At 39.6% G+C, this 10,734-nt stretch overlaps 1 protein-coding gene across 1 annotated transcript in view; it reads right to left on the bottom strand.

Moving 5' to 3' along the window:
• Positions 1 to 10,734, bottom strand: part of CNTNAP2 (contactin associated protein like 2) — a 1,200,002-nt gene that overhangs the window by 650,363 nt on the left and 538,905 nt on the right. The window lies entirely within an intron of this gene.

Here is a 10,734-nt window from a genome sequence, read left to right as displayed (position 1 = left end):
TCAACAGACAACTGGATAAAGAAGTTATGGTTAATATATACAAAGGAATATTACTCAGCCATTAAAAAAATGAAATCCTACCATTTGAAACGTCATAGATGGACCTAGAGGTTATTATGCTGAGTGAAATAAGTCAGACAGAGAAAGATAAACACCATATGCTTTTGCTTACATGTGGAATCTAAGGAACAAAAAGAACAAATTAATCTAAAATAAACTCACAAATATAGAGGACAATCTGGTGACAGCCAGAGTTTGGGGGACTAGGAGAAAGGGGTGAAGGGTTAAAGACGTACAGATTAGTAGTTGATAGGTGGTCACAGGGATGGGGAGCACGGCATAGGGAACTCAGTCAGTATTAATGTATTGGTTAGGTAGAGAGTCAGAGGAGAGAAAGAGCAATTAGGAGGATTGTTTTATAAACTAAATGTCTAACCAATGTACTATTGTATACTTGAAAATAATAAAATACAATTTAAAAAATGAAAATTAGTTTATCATTTATTATAAAAATAACGCATGTTCACTTAAATATAAAACATAAAAATATAAAAAAGAATATTAAAATGATCTCTAATCCCATCACCCGGCAAAAGTCATGGTTAAAATGATAAAATATAGCATTTTATGCTTTTTTATTTATTTACATTTTTAGATTACACATTCTGATTTTAGTTTTATTTTCCTTATAGTATAGAGTGGGATTCTCATGTTCCCTGTGTCAAACAATATAGCTCTGCTTCATGAATTTAATGGTTTCTCAATATATCATATCATCATTTATTTTACCGAACCCTTATTGATAGATATTAACGTCTATTCAAAAACTATAGTAACATAGTTTTTGTCATCAAAAACTATGCTGAGATGCAAATCATACATAAACTTTTGTAAATATGTCTCAGTATTGCTATACAAATTCAGAAATGGAATTGCTAGTCAAAGTTCACGTTCAAGTTTAAAAATACTGATCTCTGGAGAGTGAAGATAGATCTTGATTTAAATTCAATTTATGATTCTTAAATGAGAATAAAAATTCTTTTCTAATGGTTTAATAAGTTTAAATAAGCTAAGGTATGAAATTTCTGTTATTTGTGAAAATGTTCCTACTACTTTTTTTTTAGTTGTGGATAAAACATCTTATGAAAGTTGAATATGGCCAGACTCTGGGATGGATCTGAACCTCTGTGATCTAAATGCAGAATCCAACTAAATGACAAAACTTAAGGCGGTGCTGCTGGGCACAGCCCGACTCCTACAGAGACACTCTGCTTACGCTGCTGATGTGAATATTTAGTAGTAAAGATTTAAATGGCCAAAAAAATTTTAGAATTCTCTTTTTCAATGGTATTTCAGGAAAATATCTCAACGGAACATGTCTACAAATGAGAGTGTGGACGTTTTGATGTTACGTGAGCATACACGTGTGGGATTTGTGGGCGTGGCTATGGCGAGAGGGTGTAACAGACATGGCCTATGTTTTAGGATATGATGTACATGAGGTGGGATCCCCATCTTACATTTTTTCTCATCCAACTCATATTATTTGTTCTGTTAAAAAATTTTCCAGTTTGTCTCTTTCTCATCAAGATTCCCCAAGATAATAAGTCTACTGTGATGCTTTGACAAAGTAATAACCTCATCATGAGGCTACGGAATGTGATTAAAGAAAAACAAACTTTTATTTAGATTTATGTTGGTACCCGCACTTTCCACCATACAAAGCACCTCTGGGCATTCTTCTTTGTGCATGCGAGCTTGAAGGAAATAAGTTAGGTTTTATCCAGGGACAACCAGCACAGCATGAACATAAGAAGCACAGGTTTTCTGTACGTATCATAGTGATTTGTCTCTGATCCCTGTCATTTTGTGGCAAGGAGCTTTCCATGTGTACAGTGACTATGTTTGGATGCTATTAAATACCCCTATTAAGAGCACTGGGGAGCTATGTGTCTGTTTTTAGCCTCTCTTTCTTGTTGATAAAAGTTATAAAAAAAATAATAAAGCATCTGGGCTTAGTTTAGAAACAATAGGTACACATAAAAAATATGCACTAGCTCTTGGATGAAACTCATTAACTTACTATTAGAAAGTTACTAAATTACCTCCTAGTTTTATTACAAAAAGCGAAAAAAAATGTTGCTTTAAAGGATAATTAGCTTTTTCATTAAAAAAAGAAACCAGCTTGAGGAAGAAAGAAATTCTTTCTTAAAGAAATGCAGAATGAAATAGTAAAATCATTACTCTATGAGTTTTTGGTACCGGTATCACTCTTAAACGATGTATGAAGAGAAGAACAAAAGGAGAAACTGTCAGGTAGGGTTCGAAGAAGCGCCAGGCTGGTATTCATGATGTGCTAAATGCACCACCTTTTGTCATCGACATAAAAAAGGAGCCGGAGGGGTGAGAAACTAAAAAGCACCTGGAGTCATCTGTATGCACAGTCAGCGCAGCCCACCACCTATTCACCCGGGACCCCGATGGGCAACAATGCTCCTACTGTTACCTACTTTTAAGTCATTAGTATGATACAGGAGCAGTTATGAAATTCGAACACGTTAGAAAGTACTGTAATAAAACAAAAATGAAAAAACATTAATATATGTTATATGTTAACCTATTGCATCTTTTGTAAAATGCATAATGGTTATTGTATTGCTTGGGAATTATAAAATACTAATCAAAATTTATCGATGTCACTTACAAACTATTACATCAAACTTTTGGAGATTTTCATCTCTTCTGTGTTGGTATCGGTTGTAATTTTACTTTTTGGGGACTTTTTTTTTCTGACACTATTTATAGTTATGTCAAACACACGTTCATTGTTAAAAACAAAGGTTCTGGAATGAGTGTTTCAAAACGTAAGTGCTGCTGTTTTTCCCCTGTCCACCATCCCTATGGCTGGGGTATGAGGGCCCCAAGACACTCCTTTTTCTTTTGAAGTCCCTTTGATAGCATATTACGCAGTGGCCTGCTTCTTGACCATGGCCTGCATCCTGGTAAACATGATGTGACTGAAACTCTTGGTCACAAGGTAATGGAGAGCCCCTGCGGCTAGTGACTGAAATGCTACTGCGAGGTTATGGCAGAACAGATGGCAAAGTCACTCTTTAAGAGGACATTAAATGATGGGTTTCAGCTCTCAGAGTCAGGTGAACTTTTAGTGGAGGGAAGGAAAGTGTTAGAAAAGTAGAGCCCCAGAGCTGCTCCATCTTCTGGACGGATAAAGAGAACGAAAGGGAAGCCATGTCCACTCAAATTGGTATGAGTCATCTGCTTCCCAATCTTCTAGAATCTTCTAGTAAGCGCATTAAAATGCATTCTCTGAGCCTATTACAGAAACTCTTGGTATGGTGTTCTGGAATCTCTTCTTTACAGATTTACTTAGGAGATTCTCAAACAAACTAAAATTTACGTATTACCGGTTTAGAACAAAACAAAACAAAAACTAGATCGACACTGAACTGATGGACTGACTGGTAGTCTCCATGTTTCGTGCTTGAAGCTCCTTCCCTCCCGTTCCCAGAGGTGCCTAGGAATTAAGTGCCAGATAAAACAATCTCTAAAGAAAACCCCTGAACACATGCCAGGCGGCATAAAGGGACTGCATCTCATGTTCCAGGCTAACTTTATAAGTAAGAAAGCGAGAATCAGTAAGCGTTTCCTGCCCTGAACTTTCTGTAAGTGGGAACTTAGTCTTTCCGTTTACAACTACTACATTAGCTCAAAGCGTAACTGATGGGGAAAGTGACAATGACTGAATCCCGCTCCTCCTAAGGAATTTCCAAGTAAGTGACTGATATCAGCCCTTCTTTCCCCGTTTGATGGAGATTAGAGGAAAAGACACAATGAAGGGGGGCAGGGTCGAGCAGAGAAGGAGACTGACAGTTTGGGGCAAACCCGACCGCTTTCCTTCAAGCAAAATGCCCACCACCAAGTAGTTTGTGTGGAATTCTTTCCGTATGTAAGAAGCATTTGTGGAGTGCCTAACAGTCCTGTCATGTGATTTGGTATGAGAAGTCAAATAAGACATTTTTTTGATAACGAGAAGAAAATATCCAGTAACTCCATACTGCTATTTCATTGACAGGGTATGTACAGCTGGCTGGGGGAGCACAGAAGGTGAGGGCCTAAATCGGATTTGGGATTATAGAATGTTTCCTGAAATAAATGAGACTTGAGCTGAGTATTGAGGAATACGTCGAAGTTAACTAACCAGAAGAGGAAGGGGAGAAATTCTGTTCTATGCAAAGGTTTGGATAAAAAAATTACATGCTCCAAACACCAGGAGACAATGGAGAGGGTGCTAGAAAAATGACAGTGAGACGGACGAGATATAGATAGTGTAACACTCTGTATGCTAACTTTTTCCAATTGTTTTATGGCAACTTTTGAGATTAAAGGGTTTTAACCTGAAAAATGATGGCATTAGATTCTCACTTTTGAAATTTCGGTCTAGCAGACATGTGGAGGATCGACAGAAGGCTCTCAAAGCAGGATTGGAAGGTCCCTGCAGCTGCTCAGAGGTGGGGAGGACCTGGAGAGGCAGGTGGGGTACGGATGCTGTCCCGGACAGAGAACGTGCGGAACTTGGTGACTGATGAGATGCGCAGGTTGGTTTAGATTATTGACTTCAATGTCTGGGTTTGTAATGGCCCATTGACAATGGGAGGTAACACAGGAGGAAACCTAAGTCTGAAAGGCACAGGGGAAAGGATAAGGTGATTTTCAGTATGCTGAGTTTGTTACGGAGATACAACACGTAGGATCCTGAGATGTTCGTACATTCCACAAATATTTATTAAATTCCTACTATGTGCCAGCCACTGTCCATAAAGCAGTTTAACGGATCTAGTAGAATGTTCTGGACTAGCAGTATAGATAAAGGAATCTTCACTAACGAGAATTGAAGACGTGGCTAGGGGCATTAAGGGGCCATGTGTAAGTGTGGACAAGGCCGGGGAGCCCCGCCATTCACAGTTAGGGCCCTCGTAAGAGCTCAGGGCCTACATGGAAAAGCAGTGGCTGCAATTAAACTGAACCCAAATGAAGAGCTTGTCGAGTCACAGAAAACAAAGAAAACCACTACAAGGAGAAGAAAACATAAACTATAGATATCCCACTTATATGAATTAGCACCAATTTGCCATGAGGGAGGTCACTGCGAGAGCAGATTCAGCAAAGGCCGTGCTGAGGGGCTGACTGGCTCGGAAGAGGAGAGCGAGGGAGGATGACTTCTTCAGACGACCTGGCTGCGGTTCTGAGGAACGCGGAGGAGGAGTCATAGTTTTCAAACGCCTGCCACTCCCCATCCTGCCCTCTTCGTGCCCCTGCTTTTGGATTTCTGACTTGCCTTCCCTCCTTTTGCTCGTGTGACTTAGTTCGCTGCAGGCACTAATGTCAGATGTCTGAGGCTCTCCTGAGAGCAGGTCTCACAGACTAAGTGGGGAGAGGGGACACACAGTCCCTGGGCATCCAGGAAAGAAAGACGGACGACAACTCCAGCAGCTCATGATATGCCTGGTAATGCGCTTCTATTTCTCAAATACTTTAAATTCTTAAATATTGACAAAAACAAAACTCTGCTTTGCCAGGCGAGTGTTATTACTTCTCTGATACAGGAGAGAGAAGTGAGGTGCAGGGAGGTTAAGCCACCACCTTGAACCATACAGACAATAAAGGACAGAACTGGGGGCTAGATTCCCAGTCCAGCATCCACTCCCTTTTTAAAACATCACAGGAAGGAAGGGAAGGTTGAACAACAGGAAAGTTAAGAGAGTCAGAAACCTGCCGGGTCTGACGGGTTTGTGTGTTAGAGCCGGTGCAAAACTTTGAAGAGCGGCACAAAGCCAGTGGACAGGGGCTGGCAGGCCAGGCGGCTCACCTCCTAAACCCAGCTTCGTATCATTGGTCAGAAGAGAGCTGCCTTTAAGGAAAATACATCTAACAGAATTTTAAAAGATGCCATTTTTGAAAAGTCAAGGTGTTGAGTATTAGCCACTGGAAGAATGTGTCAATATTCAGAAATCTGAAGGACATGAGGCTTTGCCCACAATTTCTCTCTGTTCTCTCTTGCTGAAAGTCTTAGAATGGTCCCTATGCCTGACTGTGTCTTCTTCTACTGCTCTTAGGCCTTTATCCTATTGACTACTTTAATCACCAAGGAAGAAAGTTTAACTAAAAGGCTCATGACATTTTCTTAGCTAAGAACTGGTCTAGTCCCACGCTATCTTTTACAATTGTCCCCCCATGTCTGTTGAGTAAGTGATGCTTGAGCGAGTTCTCCTGAGGCATCTTCTGGACGAGGGGAAGGGGTGAGGGACACGCCCTCAGTACAAGGTCTGATCCAGGCCATTTGCTCTGATCTTTCTGGACCTGTGGAAGTTCCACTTGTTAGCTCAGACTTTCCCCAAAAGGCAGAATAGGGAAGAAGTGACCACGATTCTGCCATGAAAAAGCTTTTACTGAGTATTTTATGTCTTTTGTGACCTATAACTCTCCAGATTGCATAATACTTTACACTAGTTGAAACTACAGTATTTTAAGTCATTTGTTTGTAATCCACAAAGTTACATGAAAGAAGCTGGAAAAGAAAGCAAAATTAAGAAAATGGATACGTTTATTCCATTAAAATAAGTCTTTTTGCTTTTTTTGCATTGTTTCTAGCCATTAAATCCTCTCAGATTTACAACTGAGTGTTGGTAATTGCTGGAAACAGGCACGAATTTTACAGAATAATTGGCTCTATTTTAGGACACACAGTTTAGTGTATACACTACATGGTGTGGCTAAAAAATAATAAAATAGATTTTTGGTTGCTGCTTCTGGAAATCATTCTCATTATTTTTAGTCACATATCGTGTATATGTGTGAACATGGCAACATTTCATAGTTTGAAAGTCCTTCATAGTTTTTAGAAATTACAAAATAATAGAATTAATTGCTTTGAATTTAGTCATTTTGCACTGGGCAAATATTGATTTCTTTCTCAACACCTTTAATTTCTAATGGAGCTTGAAATTAACTTTGGACTTTAATTCTCCTTTATTCTGGGTTTGTACATCAGGGCCATTAACAAAGTCAAAAGAGTGCTGAGAGAGCGACTTCTGAGCCAGGAGCCCACAGCGAGCTCTGCAGCACGTGGGTCTCCACCCTTTATGGAGAGGACGGGAGTCTGTGTGGGAATGTACAACGCACTAGTATTTTCTGAATGAGCAATCAAGTCAAGAAAGTCAGCCTGTAAAGTCAGCCTCTGATCACTTACTGAAGTGCGCATCATTGTGTGCGGACATGCACATCTACGCGTATTTAATCAGATCCGGTCAGGAGAGCAAAGGACAGAGCTCCACGAACCACAAATGCCTTGGAGAGGGGCCTTATCTATGCATATAATAGGTAAACTATGCATATATACACGTTTCTCTTAATGTAAATGTATCACAAATACAAACTACAAATTGTAAAATAATTTAAATACAGCTGTTCTTTGAGGTTTCAAAGTGCTTTTTAAATGATTTTATGTTGCCTCTACAAACAGAGTGACCGTGTGAGAAATCGGAGGCCTACGCGTTCACATGTGCCCCTAAGAAGGTGGCCTGTTTCTCTCCGAGGTCCCCTAACCTGCTACCACAGCAGCTGCTCCCAGGGTGATGAGCAGTAGTGTAGGCCGATGTCAGAAACTGCAGGATGTGGCGCCTCTACGATGTTTTCCAACATAAAACCAACTTTTCAAGGCCACACCTCAAAACAGTCTCTATGTTCTAGGAATTTTCAAGGCTCTGAGAGTTGAGAAAGCTTTGCCAGAAAGGAGGCACTACAGCAGAATATAGACTTCACAAAATAAGGAGTGGTTTGAAATCCTGTTTCTGCCATGTACTTGGAACATCAGTTTTTAAATTTGTAAAATGGAAGAATATCTTCCCTTAGATGCAACTGTGAAGACTATACGATGGTAAATATAAAGTTCAATACTTAACATACTTCCCTCTCTGTCCTCATGAATATACTTTCAACATGTTCAAAATTAAAATTTTAATCAACAAATACTGAACACTAGGATTTGTAAGAAAAAATGTGGGAATAGTTGACCTATGCCCACACAATTACATTCTGGGGAAAATGCAAATAAAACGTTTAGGGAAAAAATGAAGTGCATAAATGCCAGAGAAATAATATAGATAATAACTACTATGGAAAATGAGACAGAAAGAGGTCATTTTAAGCTTGAGTGATCAGAGAAAATTTCACCAAATACAAAGAGATTGTGAACTAGACTCTAAAGGGCACAACGTTTGCAAAAGTGGGGAGAAGAGCGTTCTAGGATGGATTTTGTGGGATGACATAAGCAAAGCGAGGAGATGAGGAAGTAGGAGGGGACGTGTGGACGCGACATACAGGGACAGACGTGAGCAGGTGCAGTGCAGTGGGCTGAATAGTGATCTGCAAAACTTATGTCCATCACGAAACTTAGAAAGGGATTGTATTTGGAAAAAGTGTCTTTGCAGATGTAGTTGGTTAAGATGACTCATACTGGATTAGTACGGGCCCTAAATTCAACTGCTGGTGTCTTAATAAGAGAAATGAGAAGGAGATTCAGGCACACAGACTCACAGGGAAGAAGGTCATGTGAAGATGAAGGCAGAAACTAGAGCGTTAAAACTATAAAAGTCAAGGGACACCAAAAATTGCTGGCAGCCACCCAACAAGAAAGAAGCAATGGGGACTCTTCCCCAGAACCTGTCTGGAGCATGGCACCATTGACACCTTGGTTTTAGACTTCTGGCCTCTGGAACTGTGACACAATAAACTTCCGTTGTTTTAAGCCACCAAGTTTGTGGTCATTTGTTAAGGCACCCCTAGGAAACTGATGCGCACAAAAAGCATCTCATCTCTTGAAGTCATTTATAAGATAAAGCACAAAAAGTTCCTCTCCTTCGATTACTGCTTACCGACACTTTTCTGATTGTGAATAAACTTTGCTTCTTGGTTCACCAAAAGATTTAAGTGGGAGTCAGTCCCGTTGGAACTGAAGCCTTTTGTTCACGCTATTTTCTACAAAACATAATTTTGGCATAAAGAAATTATTATGGACCAAATATCAGGGACATTGTCAAATGAAATTGGAAAGTTATTCTCTTACTGAGAAACAAAAGCAGCATTATGTCAGTCATTCTGGCTCACTGACATTTATTTTCGTTTTTGTTTTTAACTCTCACTCTGGTTTTGTCTAGAAAAAAATATTATTCTTTGACTTCCCTTTAAAATGGCTTTTTTTTTTAAATTTTTTTATTTTTTGGCCCTAAGTATACATTTAAATCTAAGGCAGGAAGTAAATAAACTTGAAAAACAAATAAATTTCTGTTTCTTCTAAACTTCATTTACATGATCTCTAGGGCTGCTTGAAATACGCACAAAGCCCTCTGTTCATGCCCAGATCACACTGTAGGGAAGCAAAGGAGCTAGGAAGTAGAGTAACTAGCCTTGCAGTTCAAAGGTTACAACACTCTTCCTTCTCTTCCCACCCACTCCGCCAAGTTCCCTCCATATTTTCTCCCCGCACCACCCCTACTTAAAATATTCCTTTTTTGGGAGCAAGTGGCCACATATTAGGGAAGAGAACTGGGACAAAATTTAGAAAATTGGGGTAGCTGCAGACCTCTGACAAGGAGACGATAAGAAGGCAGCATTTCAGGGCATCCACTTTATTTTTTAGGCATAGTCTTTAATCTTAATACACTATTACATCAATAAGTATTTCAAAATATCTACTAAACTACCCCCCCAAAAAAAACCTTTGTATATTTTTTTAAGTCTATAGACAAGAAGCCCACCTTCCTAACCATCCAAGTTCTATTTGTTGTACTTTTGAACAGAAAGTTTCTTAAGATTCTGGTATGACTTTCCACTGGGCATCCTCATTAAAAAAGCACAATGGAAACCCAGTTTTCTTAAACTAATCAATAGAGAGGCTGTTGGAATCTAAATGATCACAGCATGAAAATTACAGTTTGTGCAGATTAAATGTGTTTTGTGATCACCACATGTGAAATTGATGTTAAGTGTCAAACTGAACCCATGCCTAGCTAAGGAACTACATGTTATTCATTTATCTCATCTTAAGATAGGTGGTACATGGAAAGCATAAGGGGATAACAAGGAGGAAAATGAAGTATCATTCTGAATACAAACTGAAATCCTAATTCAAAGTCCCTTAGAATTTTTAACACAGTGAATACATGACTTGGTCTTTAATACGCTTTTACTATGTGTAAGTTCTTTCACTGTTGAATCTACCTGTATAAGGGGTGTGGGGAATTGTTCTCTATTAATAAACTTTCTTCCGTGATTGCTAATAGCATGTCAAATGCTTCCCAGTAAGATTTGTCTCCCAGTAAGATTTGTTATCTCTACTCTATGAATCATTCTGTATCCTTATTTTTATTTCTAAAATATGTGTTAGCCCCAAACCCGGTTTAGTCATAGAAATGAAACTTAGTGAAAATCACCTCTATTCAGTGGAGCTGCGGCAAAGGCACCGAGGCAAAGCCAACACTGCGAGACAGGGTCGGTGCCACGGTTTCTCTGGTATTAGCGGAAAGTACGTCCTACGCGGTGGATGCAGCATCTGTGAGAAGCCGGGGGGGTAGGGCATTCTGTGACCACTGCACTTCTGTCACCCATCACTGACTGACTGAAGCTGTCTCCTTCCCCAGCCCCTGTCTCACTATAGCA

This window comes from Pteropus vampyrus, unplaced genomic scaffold (assembly GCF_000151845.1).
Source record: "Pteropus vampyrus isolate Shadow unplaced genomic scaffold, Pvam_2.0 Scaffold112, whole genome shotgun sequence".
Classification (NCBI taxonomy): Eukaryota; Metazoa; Chordata; class Mammalia; order Chiroptera; family Pteropodidae; genus Pteropus; species Pteropus vampyrus.
This window is presented reverse-complemented; position numbering and strand designations above follow the sequence as displayed.